The sequence below is a fragment of the Ptychodera flava genome, chromosome 12, assembly GCF_041260155.1.
Source record: "Ptychodera flava strain L36383 chromosome 12, AS_Pfla_20210202, whole genome shotgun sequence".
Taxonomy (NCBI): Eukaryota; Metazoa; Hemichordata; class Enteropneusta; family Ptychoderidae; genus Ptychodera; species Ptychodera flava.
In genome coordinates, this window is record NC_091939.1 from 7,589,882 (window position 1) to 7,609,903 (window position 20,022).

The window sequence follows — 20,022 nt, forward strand, 5'->3', positions numbered from 1 at the left end:
CAGCAACTTGAGCGAGGGTTAGAAAAAACCTCTGTGAAAAATGTAAAGATTTACGGAAAAATCGACATTTTGTCTCACAACTTTACAACTCCAGTAGCCGTATGAAAGCCGACTTAGCGAGGGAAGTACGGCTCATTGTACGGTACGACGGCATAACTATGCACATGTATCCCCACCCCGTGCCCCGCCGGCCGCGGCCCTTCGCTTTCCACGGCCTTGATAGAAAATGCTATACGCCTATTAAGATGAGCGATGTTACTTCTACAACTCTCCAAAGAAAGTATGTAAAGTTCTATCTCGGAAAATACTATTTTGCTGGATAATTTGTCCCGTCAATAGAATTTTTGTGAGGCGGGCAAAGGCGTGAAATTGCGAGATCTCGCGAGACTACGGCATTTTTCGTGAAAAATATGAATTTTTAGCGTCTAATCATAACCCTAAAAACGGAGAGGTTTTACGTCACGAAGGCGATCGAAAGACGCCACCATCGGCGAAACTCAGAGTTCCTCTTGGTCGGAGAACTATATCTCTGTAGGTTTGGGGAGGGGGATGGCCAAGATACTGAAATGCATTTTTTCGTGTTCTAAAGTTTGACATTTTTTATATTTTTCATAACATGTATAATGCATGTCTTATAGAAATTTCTACTCTTTTTCGGTTGATGTGACTAGTTTTCTTTAAAATGTCTCAATTAGCATGTGTAAGCAACTTTAGTCTGAAGATTTTTTTTTCCTTTTTGGCCATCCTTCCAAGATCTAATGTACTAGCTCCAAATGATGATGTTCCCCATTCGCAAATTACTGTACGTCATGTTACAGTAGAATATACAGACGAGACGAATTCGCTTGTTTCTCTCGATATCTGTCATATTAACTATCACATGCTCGAAAAAGCTCGCTCAATTTATCGTGCAAAGCACGCCGTTTGCTCTGAAAGTTTAATTCGCGTAAGTTCATATCGGATCGGAGCAATTTTATTTCTTGCAAGTTAAACCGATTTATATATAGATCAATTTCTTCAAATCGTGGTTGTTGAATTACGTGTATAAATTGTTTACATTTTTTTTTATTATAACTGGCAAATTTTTTCGCCCTTCCAAGATGTCTCAATTTTCTTGCCCAGTTACTTTCGGAACAGAGTAAAACAATGTTTACTGATTATGGTTAACAAAGACAATAAAAACAGAACAATATATGAAATCACAGATATAAATGGAAATACTTTATGAAAGTCTCATAAGACAGCTTAAAGTGAATTTTATTTAAAAAATATACACTTCATAAATTACTATGCCGTTTGATTTTTCAAGTACTGCATTGATATGCACACACCAGTCACTAATCGTGGTACCAGACGAAAAAACTGGATTAAATACATCGAGTCTTGACTTTTCAAAGTATGGACGAACGAGTTTATTGCAAAAGCTATTGCAGTTTGTTGTGTTTTTTTTCACACGACTTAGGAAGGGTAGAGCGTTACAAACGCGAAATATGCACGCAGTACGTGTCGAATACCTATGTATTCAAACATCACACATTCTTTCCGAGTGACACTCATGCTTGTTGCTGACTGAATGTATTTTAACAAGGTGCATTCGTGCAAATGGACTCTATTCTTTCGAGGTAAAATCTCCATGGCAACGATACATATCCCAAAGTAAATGGTTCGACGCAAATAACTGGGAGGAAAACATGTTTTTGATGCAATGAACACGATCACAAATCACTGGACCGTCTATGCTGTTCATGCTGCCGTAACGATATGGCTTATCAGAATCCGATCAAGCATAGACAAACAGAGTTTCTCTACTGCCTATGGTCCAAGCCTACTGGGAAACTTGGCAAAATATTGCCTCCTTGGGCATGGTGATTTTGTTATGTACGCTCAGACTAACTTACCAATGCGTTAATAACGCATCGCATTTCCCAAAGTGCTTGGGAGGAAACGTATTTTTAGGACCAACTTCAATCCGTTACTGATAAATTACCTGTCAACAATTTGAATTTTACATAATTTCAATTCTTATTTCGGTAGCGACTCAACATTGATTTTAGTAATCCATGCAGCGATGCGGAATTTAGCCTTCAACAAAAGTTGTTCGAAACCAACAAAATGCCGTCAGCCATAAGCTTACACGATTATAAGATTAAGTCTGCCTCACCAAACTGATCGAAATGTTACATCATATCGTTTGAACTTTCAGCTACAGTATTTGTGTTATTAGTTGCTTTCCACGGACATAGCAGCTTAAAATATCCTTTTATCATTTATGCCATAAACTCAGAAACTGAAAACAAACATTGCTGTTAAATTTTGAGAAAGATTCTTCTTGAATTAGCTTCTGTTTCATACGATGTGTTTGAATTTGACTCGACTCTGACCGTGGTTAACATGAAATAAGAACCAGTACAACAAATCAACACAAACCGATAAATCAAAACGAGATGACATATCTTGTTTCGTTCACGATGGAATGCACAGCATCTCACACCCCTCCCCCGTTCTGTCTACGAATTATATCTGTGATATAATATGCATCAATCTCCGCTCTTATCCCAACTACTTCGAGTAACACTATCGAGAAGTGATCTCTTTGAACGAATTCTAAATAAACAAATTCTTGTAAAAGGATAATGGATCGTTGGACTGCTAGGATATGTGTCACTATTTAAAGTCATTTAGCAGGTTTTTACTCCAGAGAAAAAAGACGATGCCCCGTATACCAAGTTGGAGCATTGTATACAAATTCGTATTATTGCTAACTTCATGTTTTAATTTGCCAGCACTGGTTTGCTTTCACATATTTTGTTCTGTAATGCTTGGTACTGCCCATGCGGTTTTTTTCAAATCTTTACCGGAAAATATCTCTGTACAAGGTTTTAAGTTTGGGCATTTCTTACGAAGGTCAACCTCAATAACGAATTCCAGGTCAGTCTTTGGGGGTAACGACCCCGCAATTTCTCACCCAATGATCACAACTGTCCTGGCATCAAGTTTTCAGCCGCTAGATCTACCGACAGGGCGACAGTGAGAATTATGGGAGGAAACGTTTCTATGGCAACAGTACCGAATCCATTGATCGGACAGGAAACAGACAATTCGGAATATCTGCTGGATTTTAATCTGCAGCTGACAGATTTCCATTCCGTCTGTAGCAAATTCACGTCGCTTTCAGTTTCCACAAAACAGGTAGAGAGACGTACGGCGATTTCCTTCACAATTGAACGATATGAATGCTCAAAGCGTCACTGCCCGTGTGCATTCAGTTGTAAACTGATAGAGCTACTTTCGCGGGCTGACTGTGACAGAGGTAAAATGTAAATAACTATGACAGCTTTATAGCTTTAGATAAAGTCCGCTGTTCATTAAATGTGTCTAAAAGAAATGGGCGATTTGATTAAAGGGCTTTAAAATCTTTGATTAAGTAACAGTGTGTTTTCCACATGACTTGCAGGCATAATTATATTAAATTTGAACTGGTTAACTTGTTTGGACATAATTCATGATTGTATACGGGTGTATCAGTAAGACTGTCGTCAGATTGCGGCCAAATTTTCGAAAATTTTGCAAAACAGGCACCTTTGCCGATTGAAATTTCGGATAAACTGCCTAAAATTATCGAAAACGAATTGCTCATCAGTGTGAAGAATTCAATGTCATTTCCACACTCAAACAAATATGCTATTTTTTCATCTTCAGACAGTATTTCAGACACTCAAATTTTACAAGATTTTGCAGGTCAGCTACGTGTGTGCATTCATTTTTAAATCTGTCGGGTAATCAGGGGTAAACACAGGGCCAGGGTATAGCGGCCATTTTGAATGTCAAATATCTATAATTTTATAAAAAAAAGTTTTTTCTCTTATCCCAAACGCTGTATGATTATTCCTTATTTTTATTCTTGAACATGAAAGAGAATGGTTTACAGTTATTTGAGCAAAACTCTAAAATATTCGAGGCGCCTTTTAATCGAAGAAACAAGAAGTGATAGATAAGTGATTGGCATAGCATTAGGATCGAGATAATCTCCTTTCCTAGCGTGAAAACTATTTTTATTAGATGCACAAGCTGTTCCACAAAATATATGTACATAAAATTAATCACCCAGTCAGTATGTGTTTGCAGGGTTCTGAGTCGTTATGTATGCTATGATGACTTTATGTTGATCTGTATGAGCAGACATGAAGGTCCATACAGCTGTTTCGATTGGTAGATATCTATACTAGTTTATTCAGTCTGTATACGGGTGAATTAATCACCCCCCCCCCTCCCACCTCCCCTGATTCAACGATTCGGGAGCCCTGAAACGGGTTTTGCAGTCTGAGTTCCACTTTTTGGGCGTCCAAGGTGTCTATTTGTCTATTAGAGCAGTTGTGAAAAATCACCGTCGTGAAGATACGTGTAAGGAATCCGCAAATTGCCATTTACTTTTAGTAAGATGGCAGAGAACACATTCGAGCGATTTAGATCAGAGAGATACGCGTGGCAAGATCGCCTTCTCGGCGATTAAATAGTAACACGTTAGCAAGTGTGTGTATAGTATCACAGTAACGAGAATCAGAGATATATAGTAAAACACAGTTAGCGTCGCCATTTACAAGAAATGATGTGACGGGTAAGTGTACATTCAAAGACTTGAGAAATCTGGAGAATAGAAAATGATTGAGTTGTAATCCCTCAAGTTTATACAACTCCAACCCTTACATAATCTGGATAGCATATATTGCATTTAGTGTCAAGGACTCCCATTGACAAACATCAACTTATCGCGACACAAACGACAAAGCCTAATGATTTATGGTTATTTATGTTTTAAATTCATGAGAATTGTGCATTTCGATCAGGACACAGTTCCGCCGTCGTCTTTCTTCGGCCCAATAGTCCAAGTTCAACAGAGTAATTTTCTTCGATAGTTTAGTAAGTAGTCGCCGCGAAGGATAAAACCTCCCATGAGACATGTTCTTTTCACGCTTTAACAGATTGCTATGGTAATTGCAGGTACTTTGTACCGCAAAGAAATCAATACATGTCAATTTCATCTAATCCAATACCATCAGTGGAACCGCTTTATCGCCCATCGCGTCCTTAATCAAACTGTTCCGAAGACTAACAGGCTCAATTTAATCCCATCACCATATATCACGTCACAAGCTCCTTTCACGCCCTGTTAGTTGTCCGCCCGTGATGCGGAATACGAAAATATTGATCTTCTTGTACTTTCGCTTATTATTGCGACGATAGTCAATAGTACCCGAAGTTGACATGACAACTGATCATGAAAGCAACCCCGAGTCACGTCAGTTTGTCGGAAAAAAAGACAAATGGCATTGATATATTCAGGAAGCAATATTTCTGGCAAAACTGCCTCGATCTTATTTCTACTTCCGTATTTATTGATTCACACACGTACGACGTGGGGGGGGGGAGGGCTTATGTCCATGCAGATACATCAGACATGCCTGGCCCAATTTCTTTCAAACTTGGCACAAGGATAATACACTATAGCATACATGTAGGTGTCGATTTGTTTTGTGATACGACCCAATGGCCGCTAGGCAGCCGTTTTCTTGAGATTTGTTAATGTCCGGAGCCATTACTAAGACATGCCTAGACAGGTTTCTTCTAAAAATTGGTACAAGGACAAACAGACTATGACTTACATACGCATGTCAAATGTATTCATGATGCAATCAAATATGGTCAGGTGGTCATTTTCTTGCGATTTTGTCATGTCCAGAGCCATTACTGTAACATGCCTAGACTGAGTTCTTTTAAACTTGGCAGAAGGACAACACAGTGTGACTTAAGTGGGCACGCCCGATTTCTTCATGACTGGATCCAATATAGCCGCCAGGCAGCCATTTTGTTCTGATTTTTCATGCTCATTTTCATGTTCATTACGTACAAGATGGCATGTAGTGTTTTTCATCGTGACAGAATCCAGTAGTTTTTGATTACGTGTTTAAATATATCGTAATTCACATACGCATTTTGGTGAATGCATGTTTGTATCTGTAGGGTGTTTGTTTATCGAATAAAAATGAAGGACTCTCTGTCAGCATTTCTACTTTGTATCAGGGCATATGCAGATAGAGTGGATGTTTTTTATTACTGTTGTCCTTGTTGTTGTTGTTGTTGTTGTTGTTGTTAAATTAGTTACAATCGTGTTTGAGGGGAAACCGTCGTCGGAACTGCGCCTGTGCGAGGTTGTTGTTTACAAACAATGTATTTCGTGCACGATATCTAGATGCATCTCATCATCATAGCTGCAACATTTAAATTATACGATGTAGGTTATGACAGACATGTTTTTACTTTCATCAATCACCATCGTACCTTGGATACAGTGTTCACATTGGTCGTATGGGTCCCATACGACCTTTGAACGCAGTTCTGACGATTGTATCTTTCAGCAGGTAACTATAAAAACTTCAAAATACTATCCTCCTACACTCTGTGGTATACATATAAATACTTTTGGGCGTGTTGTAATTGAAATATGAAAACATGCTAGTTAAACGTGATTTGTTCGATCGCGCAGATCACAAAAGGACTGTAGCATTCACTGAATCTACATTCGTTCCTTTTCTGAGTGACCTGATTTTGATATTTGACCCATCTCTTGAAAGGTCATATAATGCTCTTTTGACCTCAGTCGCAGTCTGATTTCAAGGAATTGATCGGATCGATCGGATCGATATGCATAGTAATTATGAATGCATAATTTGACTAGACCAGGAGGAATTGCTATCAATACATTAGCGACGTACATACGTAAGGGTTACATCGCTCTGCATAGTATGCTCTGCCAGGCTCCCAATTCCTTGTCAAGACAGATGGTGTCCTTTGCAGGCTTTCCAGATATACGTGAGTGTTTCCAACCCTTTTCATTTGCTTTTTATGAGTACGTTTCGTTGCTTCAGTGATAATATGCAGCTATTTCAGATAACCGTCAGTTTCATTCGTTCTTCAGTGGCAGTTAATTTTTGAGCCATATTTCCGTTATTTTTCAGATTTTTAAATAAGCACATTCCTCTTTCCTCTCCTTCTTCCTAAAGTATGTTGCAATACAAATGACTATTCTGGTGAACTCACCGCATCGTGTACAATAAACAATGCTATTTAAGGAAAACGATCGTCGGAACTGCGCCTGTGCGAGTTTCTTGTTTACAAACAATGTATTTCGTGCACGATAGATGCACCTCATTATCATAACTGCAACATTTAATGTAGATTATAACAGAAATGATTTAAGTTTCATTTATCACCATCGTACCTTGGATACAAGTGTTTACATTGTTTATATGGGTCCCATATGACCTTTGAGTGTTTGCCAAAACAATCACATTATTATACATATTTGGTAATTGAAAAACATATTTTCCAAGAAATGTCAGACAACTGATGAAAATGTAGCTTGTCGCTTGGCCGAGACAAATCAAGTTGCAGTGCTTTAATCTACATGTTCGGTCTGTCGCCTGTGATACTAATTATATAGATTTAATGATAATAACGAACTTTGCATCTTCATAAAAGCAACCAACTGACTGTATTTTTGTTCTTGGTTGTAAACTTGAAGAACGCAGGAACCGAGGTCACATTTTCATGAATGATTTAGCATGTATAGTAGACTATTGCTTTTGAAACTTCTGGTGACACAAATGTGGTATAATCGAAATTGTGCTACTTTTGCTGGCTGAAAGCAATCAATATTAAGCTAAGCGTCACGTCATCATATTCGAAGTGCTTCCTTTCATTATCTTGAAAGCAAATGATACACTACTCTGAGCTAACAATAAAAGCGATCTATCACAATATTGCACACTTGTATAAATTACGTAAAGATGCCGCTACTGTGTCGGCAGACTCCTTTTTTGAGAACTAATTTTGATTTCAAAACGTGCATGAAACAAAAAAGTAAAGATGGGATATTGCAGCCCCTTTTAAGCAAAAGTATTTTTTTATTAAAAATAATAAAATAATACAACAAAGTAAAGATGGAATATCAAGTTGCAGTGCTTTTAAGCAAGCGTAATGAGCGGGATCGAATCATAAGTCCACAATCTTTGCTAAATTGGTGTTTGTCAGCTTTGATTCCGTGGATCAAAGATCACAAACCATGCAAAAAGCTGTTTGTGTGTATTTTGTTGTACTCAAGAGCTTGTCTCGGTTACCCAGACTGCTTTGCGGGGCTCCCATCTGAAATAAAATGATCATTTGGTCCAATATTCAACGCAGTGCTAGGGGTGAACTTGGCCGAGATAAATCTATGATTGGTTGTAACAAGCTCACGGAAATTCTTTGTTGGATATGATTGGAAAATGGAAACCGCTTTCGCTAAATTACTCCACATAATTAATGCATCCGTCGTGTGCCATACTACATGTATTGTTGGATCGAACATTAACCCGCAACGTATGATTAAAAGACCTTGGTGTTTTTGAAATCACTTTGAAGGCATTCATTGATGTTTTCTAACGACCACATTTTGTTTTGTTTCGCTCCTGGATAAAGTAAATATTGTGAAAGAGCCATGCAGCGCGGATTTGACAGCTGTACTATTGTTTGAGAAAAGTGTGCCATTTCAAGGTGGTCGATATTTCAATGTAGCTCTGTCTAATTACATCCCGTGTCCTTACTGCCAATTAACGTACATTTATGCGGTCACAAACTCGCCTGCATCATAGAAATTCTCTTTACACCATATTTTTATGTACAGATAGAGTTGTACTGCGCGTATAGGTCTGGTCTTTACCTTTTTGTATGTATTTCTGAACGTCAGATTGTATGATGTCGACATCACGAAACCTTGCGTCCCAAATAAATTGCGTTACCTTACATGTACACTTCTTTGTTTTAAATATTCTGTTTCCATAAAACTCCGACTGATTTGATTTTTAAAACCAGAAGTTACAATATGTGGAATCTTGTACAATAATACCTGTACGAGCGTCAATTTTATTGCATGTGTGATTTTTTCTAATGATGTTCATCAACAAATCACACAAGGGCAGTTGTGAGTTTGCACCTGCCTAGGTGGTATACAATATGTTTGACACAAAGGGACTTCTCTACACGTGGAAAAAACACTATCCCGCAAACCACTGTCTATTTATATTCTTCCCTACTGCTGACGAGTCAGTAGATTTGTTAGGAATACCCCAGGTCACTCCATATGGTTTATTCATCCTAATAAATGGTGATATAACCATCGCACCAGTTTTCTTTTTTATGGGTTCATAAAACTCTACAGAGAAATCCGACACAGCATGAGATTCAAAACACTCTTTTCATTTACTGTTATTGCAATCTCACTTTTTTCACGTCGATAGCTACTGCAACACATACTCGCTTCGTTTGATTGTGAGTGTAAACTATTTAATGCGAAATAGCAGGGCTGACATTTTCGTCTGCCGCAGCTTTGGTTCAATAAAAACCAATCAACGCTGAAAACACTATAGAAAAACTCTTGAAAAACGTAGTTAAGTGGGTCTAGGGTAGGATTTTTAATATAAACTGTTTCTCAAACCAATAACAGCTGTCATATTCACTGTATTTTTGAATCGCTACCTGTATACCGTTCTTATTTGGTCGATCGTTCACTTCTACTTACACTATATATTGTCCAAAACCTCCCCACAGGTTTGATACTCCAAAAATTATGGATATCCAACTAAAACTAAGGAAAAGTTCTTCACAATATCACATGTATCAAACAAAACTTGAACTGAGAATAGATTAGTAATTTTTACTAAGAGTTTGTTTAGTCAAGATTTCATTATAAATTGTTTATTTTTCATTCCCAGTATGTGCATAAGTAACGGACGGAGGTTTATAATTTGAAAACAACAGTATCAGGCGCCATTGCTTTGATGTTTCTAAAGACAGATGATCTCTTAATCATTGTAGTTGAAAAGAGAATTATGTAGGTTGGTTACTTGAAGGAAATCTGTACTAAATACCCTCGGTTGTTGTTAATCCAGCCTTTATTTTTTTCCAACGTAGGTGAATTGTAAAGATATTAGAAACTATATTGCAAATCAATGCTGTTAGACCTTTCGACTACTAGAAGGCCTAATTGATTCTCAGGCATGTCCACCGTTGTAAAATGTTAGTCACAGTATAGTCAATTATAATTATACATGTATTAAGATATGACTTGGTATGTTTCATATTGCTTGGTATTGTTCACCGACATTCAGTCATTTTTTGTGGCGACATTAAGTTCTGCTTTGCGACCACAGGCGCTCCTTAGTTGGGTAGTCTTCTATGTGGATCGATTTTCGGATCGATCTATTGATCCCGTAGTCGATATGCCCGCCACTGCAACCTAAATACTCACAAGGTGTGCAACACAGTCACTCGAAAAACACACCACCCGGTTTGTAAACTGGCCGTGCGCTCGCACAAAACATTCAGAACTACACTCCCATATACCTAGTTGGATCACAAATTTACCCATCTCGTCGAAAATCACGCCGATGAATGTGTTGCTCGCATCATCTTGAAGAAATCGGCCGTGTTTTGAGACCAAGCGCAGTGAAATGTGGCCTGCAGAATTATTCTACCATAGGATGTAATTTTTTCCACTACTGATTGGGTAATCAACGGCCAAAACAAAGGTCATGGCAAAACGTCACTGGTGTAGTATAGTTGAACCAATCAGCAGTGGAAAAAATGACGTCATATGGTAGAATCGTTCTGCAGGCCGCATTTCACCGCGCTTGGTCACAATTTTCACAAAACACGGCCGGTTTCTTTAAGATGACGCGAGTAACATATTCATCGGCGTGATTTTTGAGGAGATGGTTAAATTTGTGATCCAACTAGGTATATTGGAGTGTAGTTCTGAATGTTTTGTGCGAGCGCACTGCCAGTTTACAAATCGGGTGGTATGTTTTTTGAGTGACAGTGTTGCACACCTTGTGAGTATTTAGGTTGCAGTGGCGGGCATATCGACTACGGGATCAATAGATCGATCCGAAAATCGATCCACTTAGCAGACTACCCAACTAAGGAGCGCCTGTGTTTGCGACAGACAACATTGTTGTGACCTGACGAGATCTGCCGTTGTCGTGTAATACGTTCCAATACGGCTGAGTGGCGTTGAATGGTTGAACCGTGCGCCACAACAAGTCGTACGCGGGCTCTACAACGGAAAAGACATACGGCCTCACAATAGCCTGGGTGGGTACTTTCATAAAATGGTAAACAGTAAACCAGAAGGAATAACATTGTAGGATCGGATACATAGAAGCGTCATTTTGCAACAATTTGCCCTGCCATATGTTTCAAAGATATCACTCTGAAAAGCTGACTTGAAGTGGATCTATGTAGACTAAACTTGAGTCTAGTATGTATAGACTGAGAAGATTGAAGCGAATCACACATTTGAGATGTGGACAGAACAGCAACACTTAAGGCAAGTATATATTAAATTCATGGCGCAGCGCATTTTGCTCAAAATCACTGTTTTGCAAAGAAACATTCAATTTTCATGAATTTGTTAATCCAAGGTTGAAAGATTAGTTGGGCTAACGTTTTATCATGACAAGCAGATATAAATTGGGGAAAGTGTAAATTTATGTAAATTTATGCAAATCACCCGATTTTCTGACTTCTTTTTTCTCCGGTGCTCAAATGATAACTCCACTCTACTGGGTTAATTAGTGAAATTTTCACACATTCTTTCAAAATTGTATAACAAAACATCTATTTTGTATGGCAATAAAGTTCTTACATTTTTGAATAAGAGTCATTTCAATTTTACTTATCCTGATTTTACTCACTTTTTGAATGTCAATCTTTGAACCCCTGCCATTTAATAATGCGAATAGGTACTGCACAACAAAATTGTGGCTTTTTCTACATGTATTCTTAGTCTGGTATTAAATGAGATATTAAATTTCAAAAAGCAGTATTAAGCTTTTTACTTTAATTTTCTCTTAGTTAGAAAATACATAGTATGAGAGGTTTCATGTCTTGTTCGATAAGAAATATCGCTTTGAAAAAAGTGAATGGATTAAGTGCAACGCTGCCTTAATCAACTAATTAATCAATTAATAACCAAAACTCTTCAACGCCACCTTAATTAACTAAATAATCAATCAATTACCATAACTCTGCAACGCTACCTTAATTTAATTAATTGATTAATTACTATAACTCTCTGACGGAAATACCAAACTCCAAAGAAACTTCATGAAAAGGGAAGGAACTAGTTATTAATGGAAAAAAACAGGAGTCCCATTTTACCATATGTAGTCGATGTAAATCACATGCTTTACGAGCCAAAAGGCGAAGCACAGAATCTATAAATTATCCTGTAGGTCAATCTTAAATTGGGAGAACATTCGACCTTGACCAGTGACGTCACTGAATGCTAGTCAGTGAAGTGATCAGATTTCAAAATCTAACTATCAATTGTAATTTATATTGCCGGCGACTATCTCGATCATTACACAGTTTGGGTTGACCTTCAGTTCCCATCGGAACAATCGAAACAAAACTTTGGAGACTTTCGCGACAAAATATCGCTATGGTAGCTCGCATGTGAAGCCTGTCCTCTCATCGCCAATTAAGTTCTATATGTGCAAACTGATGACTGCCTCCTTGGATCAAATTACCCTCACGCTGTCCATGTACGAAAAGATCCAAATTTTAATTGAAGGAGTCCCCCGGCCTCTTGTTACTATAATTGATTTGTCGAAAGTCCGCATTTTGAAAGGAAAGATCCTGTCAGACATTCAGAACATGAAACTCTACACGCACTGTAACAGTATATTGAAAAGAATTCAACACCCAGACCCAGACCATCTTGTAACAGAAAACAATCACATTGCCACAAGTCTGTGTCCATGAAATCCAAATCTCCGCGAAATCTCAGATGATCCCCGAAACAAAGTGTACAACTTAGATCACTGTAAATACGCTATCATGAAGACAGCCTCTGCAAATTACTGTATGGAATTTGTGCCTTTTTGCTTTATTTGAACGAATTTGCAATAGAGTCGACACAAAACTGTCCAGCAGTGTATCGGGTAACAGTTTGTTGCTGTACCGAACGAAGAATACTAGAGCATTTAGCTCGCACCTCAAACACATTTGACAACCACTGAACTGTAATCTTGCGAACTGTATCAGTCATTATTAAATTGCCCACGTCAGTGTTTGATGAATGGTGGTTGCACACTTCTGTAAAGGAGGATAATCAAGATGACGCTGTTGCTGATCGTCTGATAAAGTATATGCCTAATACATTATTGCAAAAATTGTTACTAAGGTGTAAATTTGATCGCCGCTCAACGCTCACTCGGTGAGTCACAGAAGGATTACAGAGAAACTTCTATCCAATTCAGTAATTTTACCACACTCCAAAATGCTACATAGGGACACAAACATTGAGAGAGAGAGAGAGAGAGAGAGAGAGAGAGAGAGAGAGAGAGAGAGAGAGAGAGAGAGAGAGAGAGTAATTGCACTTACTAATGTTGAAATATCAATAAGATGTGCTGTGATAAAAGAAACACCTGCAATCCAGGTGGGATTTATTGTATGTGATCACTTTCACAAGCAGTTCCGATACAATATGACCTATCTTGCAGTTCTAAAAGTACAAGGAAGAAACCACAACTCCCTAATTGTCAAAGAAACTTAATTATTAAATAAGCAAAGTCTCATCCGAGACCACGCGTTTTAAATTGCAATTATAGACTCCCACGGGCAACGTTAATGACCGTGGTAAGCATCATCACTTTTTACGTACCCTGCAGCTGGCGTTACAGGCATATCTCATTCGAAAACAAATCTGTCCAGGAAGGGAACCAGACTAATTTAATAAAATTAATAATTTTTCCCCAGTTGTTAAGTGTGTCCAAAATAAGAGAAGTTCTTAATTTAATTTTATAACACATTTATATCGTTGCAAGCTTGTTATTATTTTCAACTAGCCGTTTTATTCGTTTTATATTGATGTAAATGGAGATCCAGGGCTACAGTCATAATTTCAGTGACATTCTGATCTTAATGCCTGGCTTATAATACACTTCGTAGTTCGTTAGATGGCGAGCCTACGTAACTGATGATATAGAGCCAATTCCCTTGAAATCTGTCTGATGTGATAAACAAACATTTACCGTGTATCCCGTTATTATGATCAGAACACAAATTAAAGCATTGTCATTTCTTCACTGGTTTACCATTTAATATTGACAAAACTCTTGTGAAATAAAACACCAGTCATTAGTTGCGGGCACATGGCGAAATATGACAGAAAGCATTGTTCGTTTCCCAAGGATGCGCACCGTTTACAAAACGATTACCGTCAGGTGCCGTCTGCCCGCCGTCAAAATCCTGTAAAAGTCGACAAATAAAAAGCGTTATGCGTTTACTATTGACAGGGCTTTTAAAAATGGCTTTTCCATTGTGCTACAGCAGCACCCATTAAAACGTCAGCGATCTGTAATACAAGATAATCGCGCAATCGTTTTTTTTTTTCGTTTCCAGAGAAGCATATAGGTTCAAATGTTGACACATTTATGAGAGTGGTGCCGTTTTCCTTGCAGGAAATGATCGTTTATCTTCACGCGGTCTTTACTGTTTGTTTGAAAATTGTTTCAACAAGGAAACCTCCAGACATTCGGTCACGTGACATGAATCACAGTGACTATTGGCCAGCAGAAAGAAAGTACTGACATTTATTCGTTTAAGCTATTAAAGCTTCAATAGCTGTAATTTTCCCTGCATTTTCCGTGGTTTTGCCCTGTTTGTAAGATACAATTCCCTGTTCTGCGCCAAAATCATATCGAATTATCTTTTGTTTATATTTTAAAATAACCCGTAATTGTGCAGTGTCCAGTCACTGTATTACTTACTGTTTACTACTAAATCGAGTTCTGACTGGAATTTACATATCAAGAAAGATTGCATATTCTACATAAAACGTTGCGATGGAATGATGGCTTATACTTTGTAGTTTAACGTCCTTCATGGCGAAAAAGGAGAAAATGTAGCGTTTGATGTGACATAAAATAATGCAAATCTTGTCACAGCTGTTGTCAAGTAAAACCATTGCGTGGTTTTACCGCTAAGGAGAACTCATACCATGTAAATAGGTAAATTTGGACATCGAGTAGAATAGCCTTGTAGCAACAAATGACTGTTCATTTGAACATCAGCCCAACATATGTGTTGTTACCGATTTCTATAGCATATCGACTTTGAAAAGAGACAATATGTTGTTTGCAGTGTACACTTTGAAAACACTGTCCCCCAAATCACGCGATTAAGGAGATCCAGGGATGAATGACTTCAAACAACAGCTCTTGTTGTGAATTTTATGAATTAAGATAATTGCAAAAGATATGAAGCGGAAAAAAACGTGAAACACAGACGAGGACGACAAGGAAACAAATTAACATATGTCGCAATACCTTCTTGATATCACGAGACTCCAGGGACTCATGAATGAAAAAATGCACATGCGCAAATCATACGCTTACTAATTGACTGCTGGCACATATTCCCGTGGAACATACGACACAACTTGTACGCTACACATCAATCCATCATGTGATTTGATTTAACCTATGTACAGTCCCGTAAATGATTACTTTCAAAAGCAGAGACGCAGAATATCACCTGAACTTACATGACGCCACGATGATCGACATCGAGTTTTTTTTCACCTAACAGAAATTCACTGCCCCTTTTGAATTGCTGCAGAAGAGAACCATCGATGTTTAATGGCTTCCTGTTCTCCACGCTGTCGTCGATCACAGTCCATCCATCAATTGGAAGGAGACTGTGTGTTGAGAGAATTAAGTAATTAAATTTGCCCTAATTGGCTGTTTCTGTTGTCAGCTTTGTTCGGGATGGCCCCGGACTGCCCTCAGGCTGACTCCGAAGTGACCCCAGTAGTTTTAAAACATTTTCTGGGGTAAAGTCTGCCAGTAACAAACTATGTATGATAGATGTATTCTATAATGATTACTAAATTCCATGTTGCGGATTTTCTGGGTCTGCTAAATTCCGAATCGTCTGACTGCATTTCACCTACGGAGCTAAAGAGCGACAAAGTAATTTTGTAATTTTGCAGTTGTCGGACCCAAAATTGAGGGCTCGCCCTGGCTTAACATCAAATGCGCTCAGCATTTCCATTTCTCTGGGAGACAGTAGTGAGAAACGTTTAACACAGCAAACATTGAGTATGGGGTCATTATTGGGAGATTGCCTTGACAAACACACTTGTACAAACACCTGCGCATATACCGTCTATTCACCGTGCGCAAAACCGTAACACAGTCATACACCTTTCAAATATTAATAACGAAAAAAAAACATATCGCTTAAAAATTGATAGTCTAAACTCCCCAAGAGGTTGCAACTTCAGCCCTTATCGACGGTTACCTGGGTTACCGTCTCCATGTTTTGTTATGAAACAGTATTTCTGATCATAGAAGTTCAATTAAGATAATCGAGGGAAACGCGTCCTCGCCCCCACTTCAGTGTTATCCAGGAGTACCGCCTGCTCAGGGCATTAAAGGTATCCTGTCACCTGTTCCAATTTTGCCACAGTTACCATGGAAAGAGAAAATCTAACCAATCACAGATTTTAAGCGGGTGGCCGCTTTTTAAAACAGCGCCCTCACATGGGCATTTTGAATACCAAGGAACGCCCCTTTGACCATATATGGGCATATTTAGATTACAGGTGACTGTATACCTTTAATCCACGCATATATATTTTTGGTCTATCAGTGTAATCAGTAGGATGTCTGGTTTGAATACTATTATGTAGCAGTTGTGTGGACCTTTGATGACAAATATTATGACCAAATTTCCGAGAAATATTTCTTCTTCAGACCACATAATATCCTTTCTATGAAAACCCGTAAGGGACATTCTGTAAACCATAAAACATTATCGCGTGCATACGGAATAATAAGACGTGCTCACGAAAAACTATTTCGTGCACACGATTTGTTATTCCGTGCGCGAGAGATAAATTATATATTTCTTTACTTTAAAGAGTGTCCCTTACATGCTTTCATACCTTTGTGAATGCAACTTTACCATCTTGCGTACGGTGAATTTGTTCATGGGAGATATAAATATCTTTTTGGTGCCTTGTGTACTCAAATTAGATGCACATCGAAAACCAGGAAAACGCTGGACTCGCGCAGCCCTAATCCTCACGAGAAGCGTGCTGTTTGTTTTGGTAAAAGAGTTTTCCCAATATTTCTTTATGTATCATGCATAATGCCTTCCCGTGAAATGAAAAGTACACATTAGGGTAGACACCGTCTTAAATGTATTTTCATTCGGTAATGGAACTTTACACTAGGCTTTGTTTTTCGCTAATGGATCTCTCAGGGCTGGGAAAGGGTATTTGCACTAACCATCAATTCTCGATTTTAAATCTGTAACGAGATTGAGTGAGCTTTTTTATCGCATGATGTGCAGACATAGACAATTTTGATGTTCTCGATCTTGCTGAGACATGTAGACAAACGCATGATAAAGGGCACACATGCTGTGAAGGATGTTTCTAGGGTTCACATCACACGGCTTGCACTGTGTAAGTACACTTTTCAATCCCTATAAATTGTCTGCTGTGGTTAAGCGATTAGCCCATGCATCTGCATGTCTGTCTGTGTCTCTATCTCCATGTCTGTCCCTGTCTCTTTGTTTGAATTCTGTAGACGAATCATTGTCTGGCTGTCTGTCTGCCTATCCGACAGGTCTTTCCATCTGTAGATTTTATTTGATGCGAAAGCTTTCGAAACGAATTTCTTCACTGCAATAAAATCCGCGTATTTGAACAGCACCCAATGAAATACACGGTACAATCACTGTGACAGTACGGTGAAACATTTCAAGCATGACCAGTAAGACGACCAGATGACGTCATTTTTTCTGTCTTTGCATGTTTTACACATTGTTCAATATTGACTGGACGGTGAAGCTTTCATTTCATGTGTTATTGATAAAATTTTGCGCCATTTTGTCCACTCAAGGTATTTAAAACATCGATGGCTCGGATGATGTTGAAGGGTAAACTCGAACAAACGAAAATGCTGTATTTTATTGCTCTACATGAGACACTGTTTCACCAACATTATCACAAACTCATAAATTTTATGTCAAATTGCGTACCTTTCGTCTTTAACATTTAAATGAAAAATATCAAGGATATTTTATATCGAAATAAAATGAAGTAATTGCATTTTAGACTGAGATAAATGTAACAATGCCATACTGGAGCCTCATATTTGGCGTTCGTGCAATTACTAATGGAGACAAGCGAAAAATGTGACTAATACTCGTCGTTGGGGTGATGACTTTCAGAAGGTTTGCAAGAACGTTGTTTTGAAATTTGTCTGTATTCCTGAACTTGCCCACCATATGTATAATTGTCCAAAAGAAGACACTTCACAAGATTGTGTGCGCCGCTTATACCGCGTAATAGCACATCTCCCTGGGAATTTCAAAATGATCTAGAGAGTGGAGAAAAAACTGTCTTTCTGCAGACGGAACAAAAATACTTGAAAATTCACCATAATCTACAGCCAACGGAGTTTCAATGGTAAGGTGACTCAGTCTGGTATGTTTATCAATATAGCTGTAAGATCTTTAAAAAATCGTCACCAATTTACTTTTTCCTCAAGGAGATATACAAGGAAGAGAAAAATCTATAAAAAGAAAGATCTTTCTAGTGCACAGGAAAATTAAAGCAAGATGTCTTCACATAGGCTGTTACGTCGATAGAATGTTCCTGTTTTGGCCAACAAATCATTTTGGACACTCCATCTACTAACACAGTCATTGAATAAAAGTGTTCGGAAAACAAAGTGGGAGTAAATGCAAATATAATTCGAAATTGATTAATATCTTGCCTCCATTTTCCGTAATTGACCATCGTTAATTAATGATTTTTAGTGACCTGCCAATTACATATCCGATGTTTACATTCACCTGGTGAATAATTAGTCGCAATATGGTTGCTTTGATTGAAAATTGAATAAATCAAATAAGGTTATCAGCGTTCATTTGTTTGTCTGAACAAAATCAAACAATTAAAGGTTAATATTTGAGGCGGAATAAACGTTTATTCAGGGTAGTTGAAAGCGTTCTTTGCAGGCTTAAAGTTTTCTACTGCGAAGGAAAATGGTTAATTTTGTGTTGAATATGTCAGTTTGAATCTTGATCCTTGGACACGATGGCGTTTACTTCCGATATTAAAGAGATGTTGATTCGGTATCTGAAATTGACGCATTTGTACTCTAAAACAACGTATGGGTTTAGATGTCGACTTATGAGCAGACTAGGGGTTCTAAAAGTAATACTCCCCGCGACTGATGGTGACAAGCAACATAGGGAGACATCTTTCGCTGCATTCAGCAGGTGTGTGCGGTGCTGGAGATACTGGAACAGAAGTCAGAGTAACTCCATCGCGAGATATCGAGATTACAAGGGGGAGTTACATCTCAGAGAAGGGAGGTGCGTAGTTTTCGCTTGCTTTCATTCTTGGACAATGCGGGCAAAAAAACACAGCCATCCAACGATCCTGTTACTTAAAATCGTTTCTGTTCGTAATTGTGAATCCCCAGCTTCATATTATCCGATATTTTAGCATAATCAGAAGGCTGTCGTGGTTCTACTGATTCTAGCGAGCTATGAAGTGTGTGAATGAATGGTTCATGAGTTCATTAATCTTTTTAGTCATAGTACGGGGCAATTTTCAATTTGTCACTATAGATGTAAGTGAGGATTTAGCGGATTTCAAAACGATTCTAGCGTTGAATTCTGCTGTTGTGGTGAATTGATTCTCTGGTGGAATCTCTTGGAACGACTCGTCAGGGTCCATGCACAAATGAAAGACCCGAGAACCACAGATCAATCAGTGTTTTAGCGCTACTGATGAAAAAACTGCAACATCATCTGATGGTTGACCGATAGCATTGTCGGTCGAGTACGGCTGATGCGAGGGTGAATATTTTTGCCGCCGATTGTGAAACATGCGGG

At 38.3% G+C, this 20,022-nt stretch overlaps 1 protein-coding gene across 5 annotated transcripts in view; it reads left to right on the forward strand.

Annotated features, from left to right (window-relative positions):
- Positions 1-20,022, forward strand: part of LOC139144862 (metabotropic glutamate receptor 3-like) — a 75,344-nt gene that overhangs the window by 33,550 nt on the left and 21,772 nt on the right. The window contains exon 1 of one of the 5 annotated variants that reach the window (XM_070715678.1): positions 6,779-6,867. The exons of 2 other annotated variants lie outside the window; for them this stretch is intronic. The gene's annotated coding sequence lies outside the window, so the exon portion shown is untranslated. Of the gene's footprint in view, positions 1-6,778; positions 6,868-19,378; positions 19,498-20,022 lie in introns of those variants that run through there. 2 more of the 5 variants (XM_070715675.1, XM_070715677.1) reach the window with 2 other exon arrangements.